Source organism: Dermacentor andersoni, chromosome 10, assembly GCF_023375885.2.
Source record: "Dermacentor andersoni chromosome 10, qqDerAnde1_hic_scaffold, whole genome shotgun sequence".
Taxonomy (NCBI): domain Eukaryota; kingdom Metazoa; phylum Arthropoda; class Arachnida; order Ixodida; family Ixodidae; genus Dermacentor; species Dermacentor andersoni.
The window spans coordinates 26,857,109-26,874,130 of record NC_092823.1 but is presented as its reverse complement, the minus strand read 5'-3'; positions in this window follow the sequence as shown (position 1 = coordinate 26,874,130).

Genomic DNA, 17,022 nt, shown 5'->3' with positions numbered 1-17,022 from the left:
TCCCTCGGTGTTCTCGTCGACAGCATAATCGTTACTGCTCTCATTGATATTGACGTCCACATATGTGTTATGGGTTCTACAATCCAACGCCGCGTAAGAAAAGTGCTGACACCTGCTGCCTCTCCTATGGTGCGAGTAGCTGACGGCACTCTAGCTGACGGCACTAGATTACGATCCTTGGTATGTACACTGCCTGATTTACAGCTGGCGGCCCCCACACTTCAGCTCTCATCGCCAGTCTCGACGCTTGCCTATGTGATGTTATTCTTGGTATTGACTTCTTGATCGCCTACTCTGCCCTCATCGTTTGTTTACTGGTATTTTGTGGCTCAAACTGCCATTGTGTCCTGATGACGCCGCATCAGGTAACTCACCTATGTGCTGTGCGTTTTCTACGACTACCTGTTCAGGCTGCCACCGCTGCGTCCTACTGTCACCGTTTTCCCCAGTCCCTGATGGCGACTATATGGTCGCTCATCCCACAGATCTGATTCTCTCGCGCACCATCGCACGCACTTACTCATACCATAGCGGTGGTTGCCAACAATAGTACGATGCTTCCAGTCCTAAACTTTTCTACTTCCACAAATATTCGTATTCAAGGAATTCAACCAGCCGAATTGTCGCCGCTGGAAGAATATAGTTTCTGCATTCGGTACTGACGTTGAGACCATGCCCCAACCTGTCATACTGGCGCCAACCGTGGCACATCTGAACGAAATGATATACTCTTACTTCTTAGCTTCACAAAGTGAAGCACTCCGTGCTGTCCTAGTTTCTTACATTTCGTTTCTGATGTTGAGAACAGTCCTCTAGGTCGTACACATGTCATGGCCCACCGCATCGACACTGGTGACGCCAGCCCTCTTCACAACCACCCTTACTGAGTGTCTCACTCTGAGCGCCAAGTGATGCAAACGTAGGTAGAGAAAATGCTTTACAATGATGTGATAAAGCCCTCTTCTAGCCCTTGGGAATCCCCTGCGGTGCTTCTAAAAAATAAGGACAACGGCTGGCGGTTTTGGGTTGATTATCGCCATCGCAAACCAGTAACGAAGAATGGTGTGTATTCTCTCCCTCAAACTGATGATGCGCTGGGCTGCCTCTATAGTGCCAGATATTTCTCATCGCTAGAACTCCACTTGGGTTATTGGCAAATTGCCGTCGATGACCGCGACCGCGAGAAGACCGGTATCATCACACCCGGTGGCCTCTACCAATTTGAGGTCACGGCTGTGTAACGCACCTGCAGCTTTCCAACGCATGATCGACACTCTTCTACGTGGTTTTAAGTGGTCGAGCTATCTTTGTTATCTGGACGGCGTTTTCTCGCTCAGCTTTGAAAGCCTCCTCCCTCGTCTGTCGGCCATTCTCTACATATTCCGTCGGGCTGGCCTCCAGCTCAATTCCTCTAAGTGCAAATTAGGGTGCCGCCACATCAAAATACTTGGACACCTAGTTGACGCTGCTGCTCCCCACCACACCCAGACAAAGTCCGTGCCGTCCGTGAGTTCCTGCTTCCGTGGTGCACGCATCAAATACGCAGCTTTCTTGGGCTCTGCTTATAACTTCGCCCCTTTGTTATCAACTTCGCGGACATTGCTCGACCCCTCATGGGCCTCCTCATAAACGATGGGACCTTTTCTTGGCGCGCGGACCAAGCTACTTCCTTGGGATCATTGATCTGTGCCCTCATATCACCCCCTGTGGTTTCTCGTTTTGACCCAGATTCTAGAACAGAGCTTCGCACCACCGCAAGTGGCCATGACATAGGTGCTATACTGGCCCGAGCAGCGTGTGGGGCTAACCGTGTGATAGCGTACGCTGGCCGCATCCTGTCACAGTCGCAAAAGAGTACACCATTACTGAGCGGGAATGCCTAGCTGTCGTCTGCGCTTTCGTCCGTACCTATATGGACAGCCGTTCGCGGTCATAACAGGCCATCATGCGTTCTTGTGGCTCTGAACACTTGGCTCTGAACAGGCTCGACCGTTGGGCATTAAGGTTAAAGGAGTTCAGTTCTCGGTTGTGTACAAATCTGGAAAGTTACACACTGACGCCGACTGCCTATACTGTCACCCCGTTGAACCATCCCACTCCACTGAAACAGACCGCGACACCTACGCCTTCGCAATCACAGACATCACCCATCTGGCCGACGAACGGCGTAGAGATCCATCGTTGCTCTCATTTATTGACCGTCTGCCTTCCGGCACCCTCGACTCCTCACTCAAGATGTTCTTGCCTCAGGATAATGTTTTTATCGCCGCAACATGCACCCCGACGGCGTAAGACTCCTGCTCATTGTTTCGTGTCTTCTACGCAGGGATGCCCTCGTCCAGTTTCCTGATACCCCAACTTCAGGGACCTTAGGTGTCTCCAGAACTTGTGAACACATACGACAACGTTTCTTCTAGAAGGGCCTTTATCCTTCTGTTTACCGCTACGGGACATCTTTGGAGCTGTATCAGCGCCGCAAGAAACCAGTGACTCAACCTGCTGGTCTCCTTCAGCCAATTGACGTTCCAACAGAGCCCTTTTATTCATTGGGCCTGGACTTGATCGGTCCCTTTCCAATTTCCACTAAAAGCAACAAATCGATTACAGACGCTGCAGATAATTGCACACGATATCCACTTACTCGAGCATTGTCAAACAGCTGCGCCACGGACGTAGTCAACTTCATACTGTACCACGTCATCCTCAAGCATGGTGCTCCCCGTCACCTACTCAGATCGCGGTCGCTACTTCCTTTCTCATGTGGTTGTCGATCTACTTCGATCAAGTGCTACTCATCACCACTTTACCACCTGATATCACCGTCAATCCAATGGACTCACCGAACGTCTCAAACGTTCACTGACTGGCATGCATTCCACGCACGTTTCTGACGATCACTACGGTTGGCACGTTGCCCTTTCATTCGTCACATTTGCATACAACTCTTCGCTTCATGACCCAGCCGGCTACTCACCCTTCTGTCTTTTCATTGGCCTCCATCCTTTATTACACTTTGACACTTTGCTCTGTTCTGATCCGGCGTCCACATCCATGATTTCTTATGCACAAGATGCCGCACAGTAGGAAGCGCTCGGCTCTCGTCACCATAGACCGCAGAAAAGTCCATTTACGATCGCCGAAACTAGGATGCTGCTGTTTTCACCATTTCTCTCTTCCTTCTCTGTCTCCCATCTCGTCGAGTCGGCCTCTTTGAAAAGTGAATGTCACGGTACTTCGGACCTTACCGCTTGCTGCGCCAGATGACTCCTGCTATGAGATTAACTATGAGATTACCGGCCACACCACGAAGTGACATCGTACGTTTCTCGCCTGAAGCATTACAACTTTGATAACCAATTTCGACCGAAACCAGCCCCGGGACGGTGCTTCACTGGTCGGGGATAATGTCACGAACAGTGGCGAAGACAAAGACGTCGCAGTGGAGCTGGATCAGAGCGTGTCCTGTCGGACTAGAAAAACTTACTAAAGCCTGCATGGCCTGTGCAGTCTTGACTAGCCAAATGCTAGCTGTTTACTGTTGAGTAAATATGCCCCGTAACAACACATACCGCGCCAACTCTCGACATCAGGTGGCAGCAAACAGCAAGTCAGAGGTCATCATATTTGCGTGAAATCGAACAATTTCATTTCCGCATCATATAAGTAAACATATGTTTGGCTAACAAATGCTTGACCAATGATACGAATCTGATATGCCTCTAGCAGTTCCAGCACGTTTTTATCTCTACACCTACCTAGGATTCTCACCTCACAAAAAGGCAGCTTAGAGCAGCCCGATCTGGAATGCGCAGAAAGATGAGCGTTCATACCTTTTTTTTTTAATTCTTCGCGTTCGCATGTTTCCTTATTCTCTGCCCACTAGATAGTTGTAAAAGACGTATAGCGACGATCTGCCTAGAGACCGTGTTTAGAAGGTCGTGTGTTCATGGGCTCCAGTCTAGTTTGAGCATTAGGTCTAGCGGCTTTTGAATGCCGGATTTCCTCGTTCAGAGTTCACCTCGGGGGCAGAAACCGTGCTGCAGAAGCACAAGCGTAGCAATAATCCTAAGTGAAGCGAGGTAGGTGAGCAGGATTCCCGAAGAAAGGCTCAGGTTCTACCTTATTACCACAAGGTGAGCCACAACCTCAAGAACGTGTCGAACAGGTATGAAGTACCTGTTTGTTTTCCGCCCCGTACCAATTGGCTCGCCTAAGCCCCCGCATCACGAGATGTGCAGTGCAAACGTGCAAAGTCAAGCACGCAGAAAGCTACGTAGAAAAGTGTTTCAGAGATGAGGTTTACCAGATGCCGCGAAGTTGTGGGAAAATCCACATCGGGCAGACTGTTTATTGTGTGAACGACCGAATCAAGGAATACGCAGACGATTTGAAAAACTATATAAACGCCCAGGTCCCTGCGCATTCAAGATTGTGTTCTTGTAAGCCACGTTTTGCTGAAGTGAGAATTTTGGGAAGGACTCGAGATAAAACCGCGTCGGAACTGCTAGGGGAATATCACAATTATGTCAGTGGTCAATCCTGTGTTAGTGAAAGATATGTCTCGTTATAGGATGCGGAAATGAAATTGAGGGGTTTCACGCAAGCAATGTGGCCTGTCGCGTGCTCTTTGCCGCCCCCTGATGTAGACAGTGTGCGCGGTATATATTTAGCAAGCTTTGTGCGTAATAAACAATTGCGAGTGTAGTGCTTCTTTCGCTTCTCTCTGGCCTTTAGAATATCTCTTTTTCCTGTTTTTTGCGCTACAACACCATGTCGATCTGCCTTATTAAGACTTCAGAATGATTAGCTCGCGAATTTCGGAAGCGAAAAGACGCAGGGCCAAATGCATTGAACGGTTGCGATAGTGCCTTGAAAAAACGAATTGCTGAAAATCATTACTGCACACGCTTTCTCCAAGAAACAGCTAGTTATGGATGACATTCGTTGAAATTTATTGAAATAAATCAATAAAGTTCGTCTACATGTTGTGTACAATACTTATTATAAACAAAAGCCTACATCCTCCTCATGTGGCGTTCGACCTTTTTAGGGAAGGTCAATACGCCTGTACATTATCGAGCAAAAATCTACCCTTGTTAACGGTTTTTAGAGAGTTACTACGCGTCTACGATATCTCGTCGTTGTATGATTTTATAATTTCTACTCTCTATTTGGCCATAGTTATTTCAAATATAGTTTGAAGCCAACCAACGTTCACTAAAGTTACCATTCACTAAAGTTACCACATTCACTAAAGTTACCTGTGTGATCAGTAGCCAAACAATGTAGTGATTTACATACAACTGTGGTCCTTCCCTGCCGCAGGTGCTGCAAACATTCAGAGTGGAGAATCACCATGGGGACATTGGCTTCCTTTCACAGCTTACAAGTCGTCCACAAAAACCAGCCAGACTCCGCTTCATTCAACTCTAGCACAAAATTCATACGCGAAGGTGGTGTTTCTGAGTCACTATGATTAGTTTTAATAAAGTAAATTTGCTAAATTACTAGAAGTTAACTTATATTGACTTTGTATTGTTTTTAATGTAGGTAGCGTCCTTGCTTTTGCGTGCGGTCTGATATGATTTGCTTTGGTTTCTATTAGACCCAGCGGCTTCAGTGAAAAGCCGCAAAGCTTCTGATAGCAATGTGCTTTTTTAGAGACGAAATCTTCCTTAGTGAGTTATCATCACTTTTTAGTATCGTATATGTTTCTAGCCTCTAATCGTGTACCGATACCGGAGCACGTGCAGCCAAGAAATAAGGGTCAATATTTGCTACTCGGGCCACTGTTGGCCTTGATGTTCCGGTAATGTCACAGGCTGTAAAGTTGGAAGAAGAGGACATAGATGGTGGCCTTGGAGATGACGAAGACGATTTTGGCTATCACCTCTCTACACATGTTGGCCTAACCATTAAAATGCATCTGTAAATAGACATACGCTTCTTCCTTCCTGTAATGTATTCATGGACGTTCGGGGTAGCCGCTTGCACAAGGCGGTACTTCGCAGCGGACGTAACCTCGCCGCCATGTAAACCGAAAGAGAGTCTTCAGCCGCGGCCTCGTCAATGCGATCGACGGTCATACTTTCTTAAACCCGCGACCCTGGGATCTTTTCTGGGATTGACTTTGTTGACGTCGATTAGTGGTTGCACAATTATGGACGGGTCAGCGCACACAAGACGGGTGACACGCTTATGCTAGCTAACGTAATATTCTACCTAAACAAAGCTGCACGGGTGTGGTTAGACGCATGAATATATTACAAGTTGGGAACAGTGCAAACAAAAGCTTAGAGATTTGTTCGGCAAGCCCGTCGGCCGCCAACGTGCTGCTAAGAAGGACCTTGGTACCCATACACGTGCGTCTACTGAATCTTGTGGGGCGTACAGCAAGGAAGTCTTAGCTCTTTGCCGCAAGGTGGACAGTAATACTGCAGAGGCAGACAAGGCAGCCACGTCTTAAAATACATCGCGGACAAGGCGTCTAACCTTCTTGTTTACACGAACATAAGAACGGAGGACCACATCATTAATGAATATCAACGCTTTGAAGACACGAACAGGCACCCCATAGTTCAGCAGTCCACGCGTCAAACTAACACGCTGCTTCATCGGCGGGCGAATACCTTTATCTTCCACGTGAGGCTGCCTCCTACGGGAACAACCCACGTATTGACCACCAAAAAGCAATAAACTTCAGCAGCGTCTCCTGCCACGCCATGACGCACTGCTTTGTCGATTTCGGGCCACTTGTGTCCCTCAGTTAATCAGTTATTCGCCAAGAACTACCCAATGTGGGTCCTCTGTCCATCTGCTCCGCCAACCGTCCTGTGTTTGCTTCGTCAACTGCCTCTGCCCTTGTTCCCCGGAGGCAGTACGGTCCCTATTGGAGCTATCACAACACGATCGAATGAGGCACGCATAATGATGAACCCATTTGCTGCTAATGTGGACATGTGGCCCATATCTCTCGCCACTGCCGAAGTTCCTGGCCAGCCCAATTTCAACCAAGCTTTCCCGCTTACCGCCCCTCCCCGCTGAACCCTAGACCGCCTGCACCCACCACCGAGGTCGAAGATGCGCCTGACACCGCTCGAGCCTCCATGACTGCCCGCTCGCCATTACCACATAGTCGCCACTCGCTTTCACCCCAGCTCCAGGGGCAGCTCCTGGGGGGGACGCTGCTCTAGCACCCCGGCCTGAAATTCCTCTGCCGACCCTACCCACTCTTTGGAACCTTCTGAACGTGGGCGTCGATGGTTTCCCGCCTTAGGGCACTCATCGACACTCGAGCGCAAATTTCCGTCATTAGTGCAGAGCGTCGAACGCGCTTGATGAATCTAGTTACTCCTTATCCAACTCGACCGCTCAAGGTAGCTGATGATGGAACGTCGGCTGTGCTTAGAATGTGTACTGTACGTGCCAGTGTCGTCGGCTGCAATACCTCCGTTTTGTTTAGTGTGCTCACAGACTGCCTTCACGATGTGATCCTAGGGCTCGTCTTCTTGACCACCCATTTCGCTCTGATTGACTGTTCAGCCACCTGTCTCTTCACGTTGGCCTTCATTCTCAAGCCACAACTCAGCTTTCTTCTGCGGATTTTATTCGTCTCCCACTTCTAGTAGGAACCTGCATCACTGTTATAGCCTGCGCGCCAGTACATGACGGAGACTGTCTTTGCTCTCGCGAATTCAGTCCTGCTTTCCTGCATTGTTCCGTTCCTATGCACCATCGCTCCTGTAGCGGGCAATGATACATGTCTTCCAGTCCTAAATTTCGGACAGTGCAGTCAAATACTTTCTCGAGGCGTGTTTTTTGCCAAATTGTCGCCCTTCCACTAGGGCCATATTTGCGTCCTATCAGTTGCGCCGTCTTCCACCAGTGCTCATTTTGTGCCTCCTGCATCTGCCCAGCACGACGACTTTGCAAAGACGATTGCGATGGCCCTCTCACCGCAGCAAGTCACACAGCTGCGTCGAGGGTTCGTAGCCTCAATTATCAACAAAGATCATGGGTTCGACTTCTACCAAAGGTCGAGCTTCGTAGCCTTTTTGTACTTTTCGGGTCGTTGCCGCGTTTTCGCTCAAGGTCGATGCACCCATAAAAGATATAGAACTTTCAAGGACGCTTAAACTTCGCCTTCAAGACTGGAATGCAATTGCATTCAAAGATCCCCAAGTGCTTCTCACGCTTCCTGGCAACTAGAACGTAAGTAACTGGAAAGTTTACCTGGAAAGGTAAGCTGCGAATGCTATGCACGAAGGTAGGCTTTGTGGTAGAAATGCGGTTTGTTGTGTGAGCCGCGATGCGGCGGAGCGCCAGCTACAGATATTGCAAGGGACCGGGCGCGCTGCTCCGCGGCCTCCGAGACACTCGCGCGCTGGCGCGCGCAAATGGCAAATGCCGCGACCAGTCTGTGAATTGTAGAAACGCTGGAATAGCGGTTTCTTTAAGTTTTCCCGTAACAAGATTGCGTTTTCTCGTACAAGTCAAATTACAATCCGAGAGCTATTAGTTCTGTCGGTTATGTATATGTCATAATTTACGATTTCTCCACGTATTTTAGCTCGAGAAATTCAATTAGTTCAGTAACTTCCTTGCATCACATAGAGGGTTTGGGTATGGGCGGTTCGAAATATTTTCTACCGAAACGACTTACGTTACCGGACGCCGACGCGGAACGCCGACCACCCACGCCGGATTTTCAGTGACGCTGGCTCCTTAGCGTTATCGCGTAAAAAAAAGCCTTATTACCTATCGGAAATATTACGAGAACGGTGTCTCAATGGCCGTCGACATCATATTTTGCGTACTTTTCATCGTATAAGCTGTGGTTCTTGTGCCAGGGGATTAACGCTGTCACTGCTGTGGAATGTCGAACTTCTACAATAGGAGAAGAACATTCTTGAAGTTACCGAGAAATCGCACTCCTCCCCACCCGAGGCTGCTTCTATTGTCAGGAAGCACAGTACGGGGCATACTGTTGCGAAAGCTCTTTACTGAGAGTCGATTAAGGCACTCGGATTATTTGCGATAGTACCGGCAGCGACAAAGGCAATTGCTGTGAATATATGAAGAATGTTCGTTATCTGAGCCGAAAGTCTGGTGCAGATACTCACTGGTTAGACTGACAGCACTGCCGTGAACTTGCTGCAGCGTTTTTAGGACACGTGTAGCCGTTAATAACTCGGAAGACGCTGGCTCCCTGGCACAATGTGATACGACTGAGCCTACATATTTTTGAAAGTTTCTAATCCTGGAGGCTCTCGTAATACTTGTCCAGATATTGCTGTTGCAATGTAGAAGTCAGGATAGCCTTCTTATACAGCCTACGCACATTCATGCCTTCAAAAAGATGCCTCAAAATGCTTAAACGTTCAGTATCAGACATACTTGGTGCTATAGTGTCTGCTTTTTATCTGTGTGGTCCTTTTAGAATATCTTTGTTAAAATTTCCCCATTGGAAATGGCGCTTCGATCTCCTCTGGATACGTTGAGTTTTCTTATCTTATTCACCAAGCATTGCTGATATTACTTAACTTCGACTTTCTGGTCGTTCTCACCTCAGCTTTCGCACTTTAATTGTTGACTTCGCGGAAAGAGGAAGCGGAGCGTTGTTCCTAATATTATTTTATAATATGTTACAAAGCTACTGTTTATTCTAAACCTATGTGGTTTAGGTTAGAAAATTACAGTTTCTGCTTCTCCTTTACGTGATCGTATTTTATTCTCATTAGCCATTGCTTATTTCTTGATGTTGTCTACAGAAGAAACATTATTTGCACAAATTTTATTTGATAGATGAATTTCAGGCCCATAAATATCAGATCTTGGTCGCAGGCTTCAGTGGTGTGAGCACATCATTCGAGTCCCTATGCTGCAATTTTGGTGGCCTTACATTTCGGAAAGGTCCTTTCACATAATCCTGGAGGCTCTCGTAATACTTGTTCCAGATATTGCTGTTTCAATGCATTCCTATGCACTCTCACTTGCCATCAAGTTGGAAAGAATTGTGAGCGAAACAAACCGTGAAATTTCGAGGTCCTGATGAGACCTTGCATTCATAAGTTGTCATTCCTGAGGAATGTCGCGTTGCTAAATACGGACAAATAGCTGCATTTTCTCACTCTTCACTCAGGATGCCAGAATTGTCAGTGAAATCCTGTAGTCCTTGGAATTCGGCGTATTTGAAACGTGAATGTATACTGACTTATCCAGAAAATAACGTTGGACGTGAAGCGTTTGCGAAACTACTTGTCCTCACCCAGTTACACGCATTATGTAATTTGCTTGTTTGTTAAAAATACCTCTAGAAAAGAGAGGCGTTGATGCTTTGTACTTTGCAACCTTAACAAGAAAAGCGTACTTTAAAATTTTTTTTTAAGTGAAAATATCCACAATTCGAATAATTTATTGTAATTGGCGTGTGTTCGAATAAAACAGCAACTTCCATACGTAAATTGCCCGTTAATGACATGTATTTCTGTATCTCCAAGTAAGCTGCCTCTGGCATCTCGAGGTTAAATATGCGACGTGTTCGATGTTTCAGCCTTCGAACTTTCAGATAACACCCCAATTTTAAGGTGCTTGACCGGATGCTACTACTGTTCAATGCAGAAGTTCATGGGTGCCCTCAGGAACTTCTGGGCCCGTGCTATTCCTTAATCCAATCTGCTTGAAATCTACAGTGACAGGCATTACATCGCTTTGTTGTTGAAGAACGATCAAAGACATAGGCATGTTAGGAGCCAACTATCACGTCATTAAATATATTAAAATGATTTGTCGCTTTGGTTCATTCGTCATCCGATTTTAAACCTTCAAATGCTATAAGAGTCATGATTCCTCCACTGAGGGCCTGTCATAAAACAAAAAAGGTTCCTTTCCTGTCTTTATTATTTGCAAATGTTAGGACACAAGCGAGGAATAGAATTGGTTTCGAATAGAATAGGTGGCTTTCCTCTGTGATTAGATACTTCATGTTCTTACTGCGGCTAAACTTATTGTACATGGTGAAAACAACGGGATAAATTTCCATGAACTTATAGACGAATTCGTATACACTTTTTATAGACTGACTAAATAAATTTTTATTACCGTATCGCTGACAACATTTAAAAGGCAGGTAGTTCGTGTTTCAGCATCACTCATGTTACGTTATTCTTAGGTGCGACTGCTTACATTTACTTGTTTTGTTATCTCTTGAGTCACCTTATAACTTCCGAGCACATGCTGGTTAGACTTATCGTTCAAAAAAATTTGGTCCAATTAGTTCATATGATGCCCTAGATTACATTGCTTACGCACACATCCGTATATATGGGAACTTTGTATCAGGAATAAACATCGCTGAAAGTCATTATGGTGTTCGTCCTTTTCTGATGTTCTCGTCTTTATGCAAATAGTTATGCAATTCTATGCAGCTTAGAATGATGGAAATCTGGGTGGGTCAGTATGAGAGAGAGAAAGAGAGAAGCTAAGGAAAGACCGGGACGTTAACTAGAGATCATCTCCTGTCGGCTACCCTGTGCAGGGTGAGGGGCAAAGCAATGCGATAGGTGAGAAAGAGAAAAAAAAAAGCCCGACAACATACACAAACACACGTACGTATTCCTATTATAAAACGAAGTAAACCTACAGATACGACAGCCCTCACCTCTGTCTGACTCTTTTGTCGTCTGTGTAGCATTCGCCCTTTTCATACGGTGTGTACACAGCTCGTAACGTGTTCGTAACGTGCGTCTCTCTCACACGATTTGCGCCGATGCAACGTGGACTTGTAACAAGCTCTACGAACAGTTTGGCAATTGCTAAATCCAGGTAAAAAGCGCTGTGAACTTTTCATGCGCCGAAAATCGTGGCCTGGGATGTCTCATGCCAAAAGCTGCATTACTTAGTTTCAAAAGGAAAGGAGCCCCTCCATACTATATATATATATATATATATATATTTATATACCTATACATATATGAAGGAACTACTTTTCAGAGACGCAGGCATTGCTGTACGGCGCGGCGGAAACTCCCAAACGGCTCACTAAAAAATTATGCCCGGAATTAAAAGATGCTCGCCTAAGTCTTTAAGCATGGTATGTATGGGCACCTGTTAATACCGAAGAAAAATTGCAAACTGGTTCCTGCCTATTCAGGAATCGTCACCGCAGTAAATACGCACGTCGCGGCGAGCGTGCTTGCCGTGGACGGAACGTTTTTTAAACGCTTCACAGAAGACATAGAAACAGTTTCTGACGTCTCGCTGCCCAGTTCATCGTTTTTGTGAAGTTCGGATTCGCATGCACTTTTACATCTGAAAAGCTCCGTAATTCAGGCGGAAAAGTGCTCCGAGAATCTTTTTTTTCTTCGTTACTTTGAAAAGGTGATAAAGAGTGGAGATTGCTTACCATGAGAACTTCACACGACTGTCGCACTTTCACTAAGCGCAGTGAGATACGCGACCAAGCTTCTAGCAGACCAGGTCACACGCGAAAAGGTGAGATTGGAATAGGCTTACGGCACCTTTTTCAGGTAACGTTCGCAAACAAGGTATATCATTTGTTATGCGCTCAGTGCTTATCTGTTATTTACGGCGCAGTTGAGCATTGTTTCTCAAATATTACCCAAGAATTTAGCGAGACGCAATATACGCTGGCGTTTCATGAGTGTTTTCAGCGGCACAATTTTTATTGTACACTTCCTACACCTATAAGTAGGATTTCCATTGCATGTACATATTTAAGTAAGTTTCACAAATCACCAACATTACAATAGACTTCGGGAGCTCCATTAGTAATCACAAATATCGGTTTTCGAAGGGCCGTAATATATATTTTTGACGTCATCTGGTTATGTCATCACTTGGTTACATAAATATCATCTTTTGTAGGTGAATTTCAAAAGGTGGTGAACTGCCAAACAACTGCATTATTAAGCGATTAGCCAAACACTAGTGGCAACATTCTGTACTTCATTTTCCATTAGCGTAATCAAAACTCTATAATCAGTTCTCCCGGCTCTTACACAAATTTATGTACATGTTGCTAAGCAAATGCAGGTGAAAATTCCGCTTGAACTTCCGGCGCTACTGAGGGCGTAGAAGTAGATAAAATAGGAATTAGGTGGCGTTGATATTTGCAAACGTGAGGTCTAGTAACGCCACTAATTCCACCCATTTTAACTCAGTTTCGAGACCTTAGCTACACTAGCTGCCGCATTTGATAATAAAGGCGGACAAAGAGGTGCATATATACGAATGACTCGCCGTATGGGGGCTTTGTTCAGAAAAAAACTGTTAGGTGCACACAGGAGGCCAACATCGAAGGGTCGTCTCTGTAGGTGCTTCATGGAAAGTAGTTAATTCTAATACGTAAGTGTAAGCACATAGAAGTGTCAAAAGCGGTTAAATTATGACAGAAATATTTGGATTGAAGGAATCAGAGTATTTGAACCCTATATCTTTGTTTTGCAGATTTTCATCTCATAATTACATTTACCTGTATTCAGCGTACCGCGATAGATCTTATTTTTAACTGCCATTGTACGCCCACTGTTGAAGCCGAACTCAGTTTTTCTCGTTAGGCAATTGAATATTTAAGCGATAGTCTATAAATATACAGCTTTCCACTTGCATTACAGAGTTTCTCATGCATGAACGTTTGCAGTGATGCCGTAGCTGAAAAGGAAAATGCAATCAGCTAATGACCGTTGCTGAGAAATCCAAGCTTATTTTTTTCCTTTATCTTACTAATTTCATTCTTAAAAACACTTTTCGCGTGAAAATGAATTGTAGACTCGCCGTGTATCATTGCCTAATGCGCTATTTAGACGCCGTTTTCTGCTTATTCTGTGCATTTTGTCACGTAGTAGTCATGAAGAAGAAAGCAGCACAACTGTGAATGACCAAATGCGTTTTCTAGGCCGCACCTGTGGCCTCAAGAAGATCCTACACTCAAAGCAGAACGATAGCGGCGAACAGATTTTGCGATCGTCGATAATCTGATCACAGGGTCAAGCGCGTCCGCTTTTATACGTCAGTCATCGAAAGTTCCAGAGTTAGCCCTGGTGCCTGCGCGTCTTTCAGAAAGTACTACACAATTCTTATCGATGGTACATGCAGTGAGACTACACAAGGTTCGTTGACAACTGACAGCGGATAGAACCATCGATAACTTTCGAGAAGCTTACCATACATGCAGGTGCGTCCTGCGCTGCACGATAACATTTGTTAGACTGTTCAATGCGGTCACCCGGTAAAGGGAAACAAGTACACGTGTCGATACCTCCCTCATAAAATTGATCATCCCGATGCTACCAACAAGCACGAGAACGAAAAGAAAACCACGCATAATAAAGAAAACTCAAAACAAATTATGCCAAAGAAACAAAGCCCCTAAGTTCGTCAGCGGGCGTAGAAAGGTTTTAGTCGCACCACGTGGATGATTTGAGGTCGTGCGCTGCCCCGCTGTGACTGGGAAATGCCGTCTGGCGCGACCTCATAGTCACATGCACCAATGCGTCGGACGATCTTGTAGGGCTCGAAATAGAGGCGTAACAGTTTCTCGTTAAGTGCGCGCCGGCGTATAGGAGTCCAGACCCAAACGCGGTCGCTGGGCTGGTATTCTATGTAGCGTTGTCGAAGATTGTATTGCCGGCTGTCGGTGCGTTGGTGGTTCTTGGTGCGCAGGCGGGCGAAGTGTTGGGCTTCTTTGGCGCGCTGGAAATAGTCGGCCACATCGGTATTCTTGTCGGTGACGTGCGGCAGTATGGCGTCGAATGTCGCCATCGGGTTCCTGGTGTAAACCGGTTTCAACAGCGTGATCTGCGTTGTTTCTTGCACCACCGTTTTGTAAGCGAAGGTTACGCACGGCTGGACGGCGTGCGATGTCTTTTGTTCGACGTCGACGTACATTGCAAACACGCCGGCGAGGGTCTTATTCAGGAGCTAAGTAAGATCATTCGTCCGCGGGTGCTAGGGAGTTCTCTTCCTGTGGCTTGTCCCGCTGTATTGCAAAATTGTTTGGGTCAGCTCTGCAGAGAAGGCCGTTCCTCTGTCGGTGATGAGGACTTCTTGGGCATGATGTCGGAGCAGGATGTTCTCGACCAACAATTTAGCGACTTTGCCCGCACTAAGCCGAATACTCGTCTCGGCGAAGCGCGTAACATAGTCGGTAGCTACGACAATCCGCTTGTTTCCAGACGTTGAAATCAGAAAGGACCCCAAAAAATCCACCACGATCTGCTGAAACGGACGCCAAGGAGGTTCGATCGGCTGTAGTAATCCCGCCGGCCTTGTTGGCAGTGCCTTGCGCCGCTGGCAGTCTCGATATGTTTTGACGTAATGGGCGACGTCGGCGGTCTGGTGCGGCCAATAGTACTTCTCTGGAATTCTTGCGAGCGTGCGGGAAAAGCCGAGGTGCCCGGATGTCTTCTCATCGTGCAGGGCGTGCAGGACTCCTGACTGGAGTACTGCGGGCACAAGGGGAAGGCAGTTTGCACGGGCTGGCGAAAAGCCCTTTAACAGGACCCCATTTCGCAAAAAAAAATGATCACAATTGGCGTCTAAATTCCCTCGGGACCAAATCCGTCTTGCCTTGCAACTACTCAGCAAGGCTTCTGACCTGCGGCTCCACTCGCTACTGTTCTGCAAAGTCATGTGCACGTATTGAACTTAAAGATGCGTCCTATTGTAGGTCATTTTGGGGTGGCGTGTCAGTGCAAGCGCAAGACAGGAATTCGGCAGTACAGCGTTTTCCTCCGAACTTGTAGATCACAGTGATGTCACATTCTTGCAGTCTGAAGCTACACCGCACCAGGCGTCCTGAAGGGTCCTTTAAGTTCGCTAGCCAACAAAAGGCGTGATGGTCGCTCATGACTTTTAATGACCTGCCATATTGTTGAGGGCGGAATATTACTCTAGCCCAAACGATGGCGAGGCATACCTTTTTGTCATAGAGTAATTGCCTTCCATTTTGGACAGCGACCGGCTGGCGAAAGCTATCACCTGTTGAAGGCCATCTTTCCTCTGGGCTAGGAAGGCGTCAGTGTGGATTTTGGGATCAGCGTCCTTGTCGAAGTGCGAAAGCACCGGTGGCGACTGCATGTTTCGTTTGAGTTCTTGAAATGCGTCGGTGAGCGGTGTTTCCCATGCCAACTCGACATTACATTTAGTTAGCTGTGTCAGCGGCTCAGCAATGCCTCAAAATTCTTTGACAGAGCACCTGTATTAGGCACACATGTCAAGCAATCTACGCACCGCCTCTTGTCAATGGGCTGCTGGGGCTCTGCGATAGCCGTGGTCTTTTGGGGGTCGGCGCTGACTCCAATTTGCTGATGACGTAGCCCAGGATTAAGTGAAACGGCACTTTTCCGGCTTCACAGTGAGCCCTGATGACTTGATGTCCTCTAGAACTGTTGCAAGCGGTGTAAGGTGATTATGGAAATTTCCTGCCACTACGTCATCAAAGTAAGCAAGACGAGTCTGACGTTTCACCCCTCGTAACACTCTGTCTATCACGCGCTGGAATGTTGCAGGCGCTGAGCACAGCCCAATGGCATGACCATGAACACATAAAAGCCCTCAGGCGTGATGAAGGCACCCTTTCGCGATCCCTCTGGTCCACTTCTATTTTCCAGGAGCCAGTCTTGCGATCTATCGACTAGAACTATTCAGCGTCGTATAGACGGTCCAACGCTTCGTTTATCCGTGGGAGGGCGTAACCGTCCTCCTTCGTGATCTCGTTCAGTCGACAATAATCAACGCAGAAACGTAGAGTCCCGTCCTGCTTCTACACCAAGACTACACGAAGTGCCCACGGGCATTTCCATGCCTGGATGAAGTCGTCGCCCAGCATTTCGTCGACTTGTTGCCTTATAACTTCACGTTCTCACGTCGAAATGCGGTAAGGGCTCTAGCGGAGTGGTCGAGCGCACTATTCTGCTACTATGCGGTGCTTTGCCACTGGTGTTCGCCAAATCCTCGATGGCGTCGAAAGGCGATCTTCGTATCGTCAGAGTAGACTTCTGA